Here is a 10,384-nt window from a genome sequence, read left to right on the forward strand (position 1 = left end):
GTGCAGGAACTTCTTTTTCTGGAGATGTCAAAGAACAGGCAGAAAAAATAAAACAAACCTCAAATAGTCGAGGAACACAATCTCTGTCAGCTCCACCTGCTCCCTTCCTATTGTCCTGAGAGAAAGCAACTAGTGCCATCATTCCACATGGTCCCTTGGGGTGCACTGATCCTCCTATTACTATGATAAAATGAACAGTTTAGTAATTTGGTGAGACCCACAAAAGACAAAAAGAATACACCTGATGGACACTATAGAAACTTTCCAGCCCTAAGAGACTATTATGATGTCAGGAATTTAGAGTTCACTCTGTACATGTCCATGGCTGTCTGAGCTAATGAATCCTTGATTCAGAATGAATTCATCACTGTTAGTCAGATTTCCATGACCAGAACTGAGGTATATTTATAATCACTGCTATGATAGTCATTTGCTTTAATCCCAGGACTGTTCACTGTAAAAAATGTGATTAGAAATCCTGTCTGTCATCTGAGGGCTGGACTAGCTAAGTGCTGAAGGTTGTCAGAAGGTTGGCCACTAGATTAACAACAACAACAACAACAACAACAGCAATAACAACAATAATAAATAGCTAACATTCAAAGAATGCTGTAATCATTTTACATTACTGATCTCATTTGATCCTGTGAGGCAGGTGCTCTTATTGTCCCCATTTCCTTATCAGGAAATTGAGGCTGAGGGAGGTTAACTGATTTCCCCAGGGTCACACAGCTTGTAAGTGTCTGTAGCAGAATTCGAGTTCAACTCTCTCACGTCCAGCGCGATAATGCTAAGTAGCGTTTGTGGTTTCTGTGGCACAGAGGTGACACACTGTGTTCCCAAAGGTTATGACAACAGGATGGGAGCTCTAGTGGTCCCATGATGCACTGTTGTTTGAGGACCTGCCTTGCAGAGCACTGACAACCCTGGGGTGAACTTGTAGCCACAGCAATGCACAAAGGCTAGCGACTGAAGTGTGGAGGGTTTGTAATATGCTAGATAAAAGAAGCACCAACAGTGATAAAATCATGAGTCTTTTGAAATATTGAAGTGTATATTTTCTCTCAAAGGTAGTAGCATATGAAATAATAATTATAGAGAGATTTTCTTCAAACATTAGCATATTTAACTTTTTTCACATGGAATATTCATTTTTTAAAGTCCTTGGCCCCAAATCAATGTTGTTATTTTTATGAATAAACATTGACTGAGTCCTCACACTGTATATTACATAGGTTTTTCTAATGAACATCACATAGTTCCCATATCATAAGGACATATTTCACATAACATCTCAATTCAACAGAAAAGATGATGAAGATATTGAGCTGTGCTGGCACATTACAAATTTACATTTTCATGCTATGAGTCTGCCCTCATCACTTTTAGACCATATTAAGATTCCTCCTTTTTTGTGGGGCACATAGCAGGGAGTCAATAAATGCTTATTGACTGACTGATTTTAATCCACAAGCCGTGCCAGATAATTAAGACCTACTCCAGCCCCTGGTTGGGTCTCCTACACCCTCCCTGGTAGTTAACCTGTTTTTGGATTCAAAGCCCTGCTCTGATCTCAAGTTCTTACTGGCCACCATAGCTGGAATTTGTTTCTCCTACCTTAGGATCTTTATAACACTTTTAAAAAAGTATGTCATTCTTTTGGGACTTACTATGTATTATCTTCTACTGTTGGTTAGTTTCAGTGCTTAGCACAGTGAATGGCACATAGAAAGCAGTTAATAAATGTTTGTTGATTGCTTTATTATTTTCATGTGTTTACTTCCTATTCCACCAATTAGACTGAACTCATGAGGGCAGGGACCAGGTCTTACAATCCCATCATAACTAGCATAGGGTTTGAACCCAGTAAATTCTTGCTGTTTGAGTCAATCTTCTCAGCTTTATGCAAAGAAAATGTTCTTCATGCTGTGAATGCTAAGCATTTCTTTTGGGCCCTGTTTCTATCCTTTCACATTCAATAACAGACCTTTCAACTCTGATCTTTTGCATGCTAGCAGAACTCTCAACCTGCTCCCTCCCCTCAAGAGCACTCATTGTCTCAACCCCCTCACCTAGTATTATTTAGTATTTCACTTCAGTATTCTTTTTCATCTCTTCAGTAGATCATAAGATGCTTTAGAACAGGGGCTGGTTTTTATTTATTTTGTCCTGCAGAGCCACTAGCACAATGCTCAGCACACAGTATGGGCTGAATAATTCATGATAAGTTCTTGCTTACTGGAGGATACCATCATACTCATCCATCTAACTTTTTCTAATTCTTGCTCTTCCTTACACATTTGCATACATTCCTTTATTATTATCTTTAATATATGCTATCTTTATTCCCTAGATATAATACTAAGGGAGACAGCATTGTGTTGTGTCAAGTACTGTTGAATTTAGTGTCAGAGAACCTGGATTCAAATCCTGCCTCTGCCCCTTTACTACCTGTATGACCTTATGAAAATCTCTCTGGGCCTCAGTTCCCTCATCTTTTAAATGAAGGGGTTGGACTCAGTAGACCTTTAAACTGTAATTGTATGATATTATATATATAGCATACTATATATATATGTATATATGTATATATGTATATATGTATATATGTATATATGTATATATGTATATATGTATATATGTATATATGTATATATGTATATATATATATATTATGTATATATATATATATATATATATATATATATATATATATATATGTTGTAGCTCAATTGTGTCTAACTCTTTGTGATGCCATTTTGGATTTTCTTGGCAAAGAGACTGAAGTGGTTTGCCATTTCCTTCTCCAGCTCATTTTACAGATGAGGAAAGTGAAGAAAACAGGGTTAAGTGACTTGCTCAGGATCATGCAGTAACTGTCAGTGATCAGATTTGAAATCAGGAAGGTGAATCTTCCTGAGTCCTGGCTTAACACTTTAGCCATGCCTCAACCTAGCTCTCCCTCAATAATTATATGATACTAATGTACATAAAACACTCCGCAAATCTCAGAACCCTAGATAAACATCACTTTTATTATTATTTTTGTTATTGAACACTGGTAGCCTAAAATTGCGATTTCACTGCTCGGTGTAAATTATTTCTCTGAGTATGAGAATTTCAGTAGAACAGGCTATTTTCTTTCCAGTGATCTGCATCATAGCAAACTGACAAACACTTTTTCATGGAGTAGGAGTCTTATAAGCACTATCTAGAATGGGGGGGAGGTAGAACTGAAGAGTACCCCCTCCCTCCCCCTGGCCCAACCCAAACAAGACTATTCACTCCAAACTCTCTGGAGCAAATCCCTTGGGACCACCAATAGCTAACAAGAAAGAACTTTTCATAGATGAAACTATAATAAATCTCTTCTATCACTCCCTCTATCCCATCATAATTTTTGAAGATAAGGCTATACAGAGATAATATTTGGATTAGTTGGGGGAAATTTTTAGTATAATACAAATATCCCAAGGTATCTAAGAGCAGATACATATACACACATATATGTATGTATATATGTAAATATATGTATGTATATACATATATATCTATATCATGCTTTCTAACTCTGACTATAAAAATTAAGGCATACACACAAGTGGAAAACATGAATGAAACAGCAAAGCCTGGCTATAGTGTTGGTTTCTAAGGATATAGAATGGTAGAAAAGAATTGGGTTTTGAGCCAGAGAACCTGGATTCAAGATTCATTTTTTTTCCCCTTTACTACTTGGATGATCTTAGAGAACATGTTTAGTTACTTTGGGTCTCTATTTTCACATCTGTAAGATAAAGAAGTTAGGTTAGAAGCTCTCTGAGGTCTCTTCTTAAAGACAGAGAAAACAGAAAATTACTGAAAAATGCAATTCTAATGAGCTCTGGCCAGCTAGCCCTCTGGACTCATCATTTCCATCACTAGTCTGATTCTAGAACCTGACCTTTAACTCCAAACTGTCATCCTTGGGTATGAACCTTTTGGGATGGTGGTGATGGTGATTTCTTCCATTTGAACATCCTTCATGTCAGAGGCAACATAGAATCACTGGGGAAGCACTGGACTTGGAGTCGAGAGACCAGTATTCAAATGGTACTTCCAACACTTCCCAACTTTGTGACCAAGTTTGATAACTTCTCTGAGCATCCATGTCCTTATCTATAAGATAAAAATCACAATACTGGTAATAGCTACTTTAGAAGGGCAGCATGAGACTGAAATGAGATCATATGTGCAAAGTTCTTTGCAAAACTTATAGCAGTTTGATGTTATGATGATAATGATATGGTTGAGTTCCTACTTCCTAGAATAACTAGCCACAAGATTGTTATTCTCACCTCATTCCTGAACCTGGGAGTCAGGTCCTAGTACTCTAGAATGCCCTCAGGTGAAAGAACTTTCCATCAGTCATTTGCTACTTAGACTCATCACTGTCTCCTATTTGCCTTGCCTCATATTACCAATACCTAATTTGTTTAAGGACCTCTGCAGTATCCCCTGAATGTCAGGAGAAGTTCAGGAAGTCAGAACATGACAAAGCTTGTGTAACATGGTTACCAGAGGCCAGCAGCACATCAGAAGCTCTGGCATGAACTCTGTGTCTGGCTAAGCCATTTTATTTATCTGAGCCTTAGTCTCCTGGTCTTTCAAATTAGGATAATAACATTTTAATTACCCCTTTCTTGGGATTGTTGTGAGGGAAAAAATTGTAAAAACATGAAGAGTTATAGAAATATGAGCTATTACTATTATGCTGATGGTCTGAACTTTGCCATTGCCTTTAAAGCTGTTGACCAGTGAGAGGATTGAAGGGGATTGCATAAGCCTTGTAGTGCCTTTCAGAGTGTTTATAGCTTAGTGCTGTGCTTCATAAACAGTGAGGGAATGGGGTTCAATCAATATTAACTTTCGTATTTATACTCACTGACATCCTATTAAGGAGACACATCTAACAGGGACTGCTTCTCTGGACTTCTTCCCCTTTCCATGTTGCTGCCTGCAGATCTTGCTGACTGAAAGATTTGCAACTGCAGTGACAGAAAGTGACTGAAATCATTTCTGCTCATTTCACTGTCAAGGATTTGGGCTGTCAATCGTTGGGGAATAATGTATAGGCAATGGACACTGATCATAAATCCTCTCCCATCAGCCATTGTGGTCCCAGCCAACTTCCTAAGCCAAAGAGCTGCAGGCGGGCCACTTGATAGATTTTACTCCCCAAACACTTGCTATTTTGTTATGTGGTTGATTACTTTTGTACTTGACAGTGGTATAGTTAGTTCCTCAAATGATCTGAATTTCTGTCTTTTGAGAGAAGGGTGCTCCTATTTCCTATGAATTTCAAACTGAATACATTAGCCCTTTCTTTGTAACTTCATAGTATGTAAGTTCTCTAGGTAAGAGAAGCAATTAGCACCCTTGTTCTCATCTCTCTGAAAGCTCAATCAGAATAAATAGTGACATATTTCTTTATTGTCATAAAGAGTATACCTGAGGCAAACTTATGTAAATTTAAAACTATGATCTATATGCATTGCTCAATTAAACAACAGAGTAGCTTGTATGACATCCCCACCCTTGATGTGGGCAGACATTCCACTCAAATGCATGGAAGCATTGGGGTGGTCCTTCCTCCTGGGCCCCCCCTGCCACTTCAAATCATGTACAATGTTGTCTGCATGATTTACTATAATATGTGGATGTTTGATGAGCCTTTTTTTAGCCTTGCATAACTCAGGTGTTGGTACTATGAAGAAATGAGGAATCTTCTGGTTGGCTAAGGAGCCAGAAGGACTGCTGATATAGGAGAGGCTGAGCCAGAGATGGATCTTCATATAAAAGTTTCAGGTGGATTATCTTGCTCTTTCTTCCTTGTGGCTTTTGAATGGAGAAGGTTTGCTGAATGGGAAAGAGAGAGTGGCAAAAAAATATTCCCCCACCTAGCCACCATGTATCCACAAATACATGGTGCCTCTGTTGCTTTTGTATTCTTTCCTGAACTTAGCTGAACCAAAAGATCCCAGAGCCAGGAGCAGCAACAGTTGAACCTGGTGAGAGGCCAGTACAATAACTGAAAGACTTCCTTGACCAATCTAGCACTGTATGAGCTATCATTTAAGATGCTGAATCCTGGAAGGAACCAGCTTAGTTAATTAAGGGTGCAATTCATTCATCCTCAGCTGTATTTTGGGGTAAACTTGATGGGGCCTCCTTGAAGAGAGAAAAGTATTCCTAAGTCAAAGAGGCCCACATTTTCACTAAGCATACGCCTCACTAGCATGGGACTTTAAGTATGAGTCCAGTTTCCAGGGTGTGTGTGTGTGTGTGTGTGTGTGTGTGTGTGTGGGTGGGTGTGTGTGGGTGGATGGGTACACATGTGCAAGGTTGGGGGGGGAGTGTTTTATAAATACTGTTCTTGCTGTACCTTTTCAGTATATTTCCTCTTGCAAAAACTAATTGATGTGAATTAGTTGGTTGACATTGGAGGATGCAGGGGCTTGTGAATAATGTTAGACATCTCAACCCCTTTGGGTCATCCATGGATAGAATTCTCTGGGGAGAAGTGAATTGCTCTCCAGAAACCTAGTGTGAGTTGAGGCTGGAAGTGTGAACTTAGAGCGGATGCTACACTTGAAGTATTTGCCTCAAATGGTCATTGTTAGGAAAGAGTTTTATAAACCTTATGGTGCTAGAGGAATATGAGTTATTATTATAGCAGATTTTTTTTTGCCAGTCATAACACTTTATTACTGAGCCCTAGATTAATTACCTGAAAGTTCAATGCAATCCAGTTTTCATAATGAATAAAATAATCAGGTACACTAAGATAACTGGGCTAAGCTAGTTCTTAATGATTCCTTTGTACTTGCATAGTCATAAAGTCTTAGAATTGGAAGGGGCCTTTGAGACCATTTTATCCAACGTTGTTCTCAATAAAGGAATCTCTCTGTGGAATTACTGACAGGGGGCCATTCAGTCTTAGGAGGCAGTTTGTTATAGTGGCAATAATGCAGAAATTGGTGTCAGGGGACCTGAGTTCAAATCCTTATTCTGATTACTTAGATGTGTGACTATGGTCATCAATTTCTGAGACTCCCTTTTATCCAAATTGGAGATAATAATATTCAGGTTATCCACTTCACAGAATTGTTATGAAGAAAATAGTTTTTGAATCTTAAAGTGCTATGTCATTGTGAATTATCAGTTACTTGAACGTGTCCAGTGACATGGAGAGCACTACCTCATGAAACAGCCTCTTTCATTGTTAAACAGTACTGTTTCTTAGAAAGTTATTCATATTGAAGCAAAACTAGCATTCACTCAATACAAATTTTTAAAATGGATTTTTATTGATGTTTTGTTTTGACATCACCATTTACTGCTGTTTCTCTATCTTCCTCTTCCCAGAAAGCTATCCTTTATAACAAATAATTTCTAAAAAGCAAAAAAAAGAAAAAGAAAAAAATTTAGCAAGATAAATTGATACTCTTTTTAAAGTTTGAAATTGCATACAATATTTCATTTTCTTGACCCATCTCCCACCTCTGAAAAGGAGTGGTAAGAGGTATCATCTCATATCTCTTCTTAGGGGAACAAACTTGTTCTTTATAATTTTGCAGCATTCATTTTTCATTATTTTCTGGTAGTTCTTTCCCTTTGGATTCCACAGTTTTTATATGTATTATTTTCCTGGATCTAATTGCTCCATTTTGCATCATTTTTGGTAATTCTTTTATGCTTCTCTGTATTTATTATTTCTAACAGCACTGTAATAATTCATTGTATTTATGTATGCCACAATTTGTTTAGCTATTCCCTAACTGAAAGTCATCTACTTTGTTTCTAGTTCTTGTTACAACAATAAAAGTGCTGCTATAAATATTTTGATATGTATAGAACCTTCCTTTTGGTCAATGCCTTACTTGGAATATATACATGGCAGTGGAATCTGAATCCAAGATTGTGGGCTTAGCTATTTTATTTTCTTAATTCCAAATTGCATTCCAGAATATTTGTACTAATTCACAGCTCCACCAATGATGCACTAGTGTTCCTGTTTTTCTGTGACCACCCAGACATTAACTCCATCCTTTGTCATCTTTGACAATTTGTTGGCAGCGAAATGTTGGCTATGAAAAAAGCTCAGAGATGTTCTAATTTTCATTTCTCATACGATTAGAGACTTGGAGCCTTATTTTATATTCAGGTTAATAGTTTGTTTCTTTTTTTTTTCTTTAACGTGTGCACTTTTAGTTGAACTGGTCTTAAGTCAGTGTACAGGTAAAGCTCCTCCCCTCCCCCAAGTACTGGCGCCAATCTCATAAAACTCGCAGGGAGATTGTAAAGTCTTCATTCACATCTATGTTGGGGGCAGGGAGGGAATTTAGGGGGACATCCATTATGGCTGACAATTAAAAATAAAGGAACAAGTATTAAGGCGGAAGATTCAAAAAGTTTTTTTTAAAGGATTACATAATTTACATGTATAGCAATACTAGTACCTTCCCTCCCTCCCCCCTCCCCATCTGGATTTTTGTTACCTAGCTCCTTTGCTCTAGCAGAGGACAGCCTTCATAGAGGTGTGTAACTCTGTAACAATGCATCACACAATATTTGGAATGATTATTTAAAAAAAACAAACAAATGTACAATCAGAGTCCTGAAGACACACTGTAGAACTTTGGGAATGTTTGCCTCCAACATACTTAGACTGCTCATCACCTTCACCATTCCAGTTTTTAAATCCTGAGTCAAGTGCCAACCCCCCCCCAAAAAAAACAACAACAACAACAACAAATAAAGCCATGCCAATCTCATCTCTCTTTTGTTTTTTGGGGGGCAATTATCATGTCACACCCTTTGACAAAAAGAAAAAAAAATTAAAAAAAACCAAACAGTCCATTTAGAAGCATTTGTGGTGGACAATGGAAGGCCCAGATTCATCATACTCCTGCTTGCTGATCCACATCTGCTGGAAGGTGGAAAGAGATGCCAGGATGGAGCCTCCAATCTAGACAGAGTATTTACACTCAGGTGGGGGCAATGATCTTGATTTTCATTGTGCTGGGAGCTAGGGCTGTAATCTCCTTCTGCATCCTGTCAGCAATGCCCGGCTATGTGGTGGTACCCCAGACAATATGGTATTGGCATACAAATCCTTACGGATGTCAACATCACACTTCATGATTGAGTTGAAGTTAGTTTCATGGATTCCACAGGATTCCATACCTAAGAAAGATGGCTGGAAGAGAGCTTCTGGGCATCGGAACCTCTCATTGCCAATGGTGATAACCTGACCATCGGGAAGCTCATAGCTGTTTTCCAGAGAGGAGCTAGATGCAGCAGTGGCCATCTCCTGCTCAAAGTCTAGGGCGACATAACACAGTTTCTCCTTGATATCACGCAGGATTTCCCTTTCAGCCATGGTAGTGAAACTGTACCCTCTCTCAGTCAGGATCTTCATGAGGTAGTCTGTCAGATCATGGCCAGCCAGATCCAGATGGAGGATGGCGTGGGGAAGGGCATAACCTTCATAGATGGGCACAGTGTGAGTCATACCATCACTAGAGTCCATCACAATACCAGCGGTACGACCAGAGACATACAGGGACAGCACAGCCTGGATGGCAACATACACGGCGGGGGTGTTGAAGGTCTCAAACATAACCTGAGTCATCTTTTCTCTGTTGGCTTTGGGGTTCAGGGGGCTTCTGTAAGCAGCACAGGATGCTCTTCAGGGGCCACACAGACTCATTGTAGAAAGCATGATGCCAGATCTTCTCCATGTCATCCCAGTTGGTGACAATACCATGTTCAATGGGGTACTTCAGGGTCAGAAACCTCTCTTGCTCTGGGCCTCATCCCCCACATAGCTGTCTTTCTGGCCCATACCCACCATCACACTCTGATGTCTGGAGCGCCCAACAATGGAAGGTAGGAAAGCCCTAGGGGCATCGTCTCCTGCAAAGCCAGATTTGCACATTCCAAAACCATTGTCAACAATGAGAGCAGCAATATCATCATCCATGGTGAACTTTGAAGTGGCAAGTTTAAACCCTTAAGAGAGAGGAGTTGGTGCCCCACCTGGAGGCAGGGGGAAGGCAAGAGCATGCTGGGTGGAAGAGCTCACAGCTCCAGGTTAATAGTTTCAATCCATCTTTTTAGTATATACGTTGCAGTGGAATCTATAGGTAAAAGTTTATGATTAATTTTTTTCCTACTGTGAACCAAAAAACAAAAAAAACAAAACAACTTTGAAAACTGTTTTCAACAAGTATTAAGCAACTAGCATGTGCCAGGCACTATAATTTAAGATCATAGAATTATAGGATCTTCAGAATTGGTAACAGCTGGACTAGTCAGAGATAAGAGGCAACACAGTTACCCA

At 39.0% G+C, this 10,384-nt stretch overlaps 1 pseudogene; it reads right to left on the reverse strand.

The window, feature by feature from the left end:
- Window positions 1-8,884: 8,884 nt before the first annotated feature.
- LOC110208018 (actin, cytoplasmic 1 pseudogene) lies at window positions 8,885-10,067 on the reverse strand (annotated as a pseudogene).
- Window positions 10,068-10,384: the final 317 nt, after the last annotated feature.

This window comes from Phascolarctos cinereus, unplaced genomic scaffold (genome assembly GCF_003287225.1).
Source record: "Phascolarctos cinereus isolate Bilbo 61053 unplaced genomic scaffold, phaCin_HiC Scaffold_4;HRSCAF=312, whole genome shotgun sequence".
In the NCBI taxonomy this organism is placed as follows: domain Eukaryota; kingdom Metazoa; phylum Chordata; class Mammalia; order Diprotodontia; family Phascolarctidae; genus Phascolarctos; species Phascolarctos cinereus.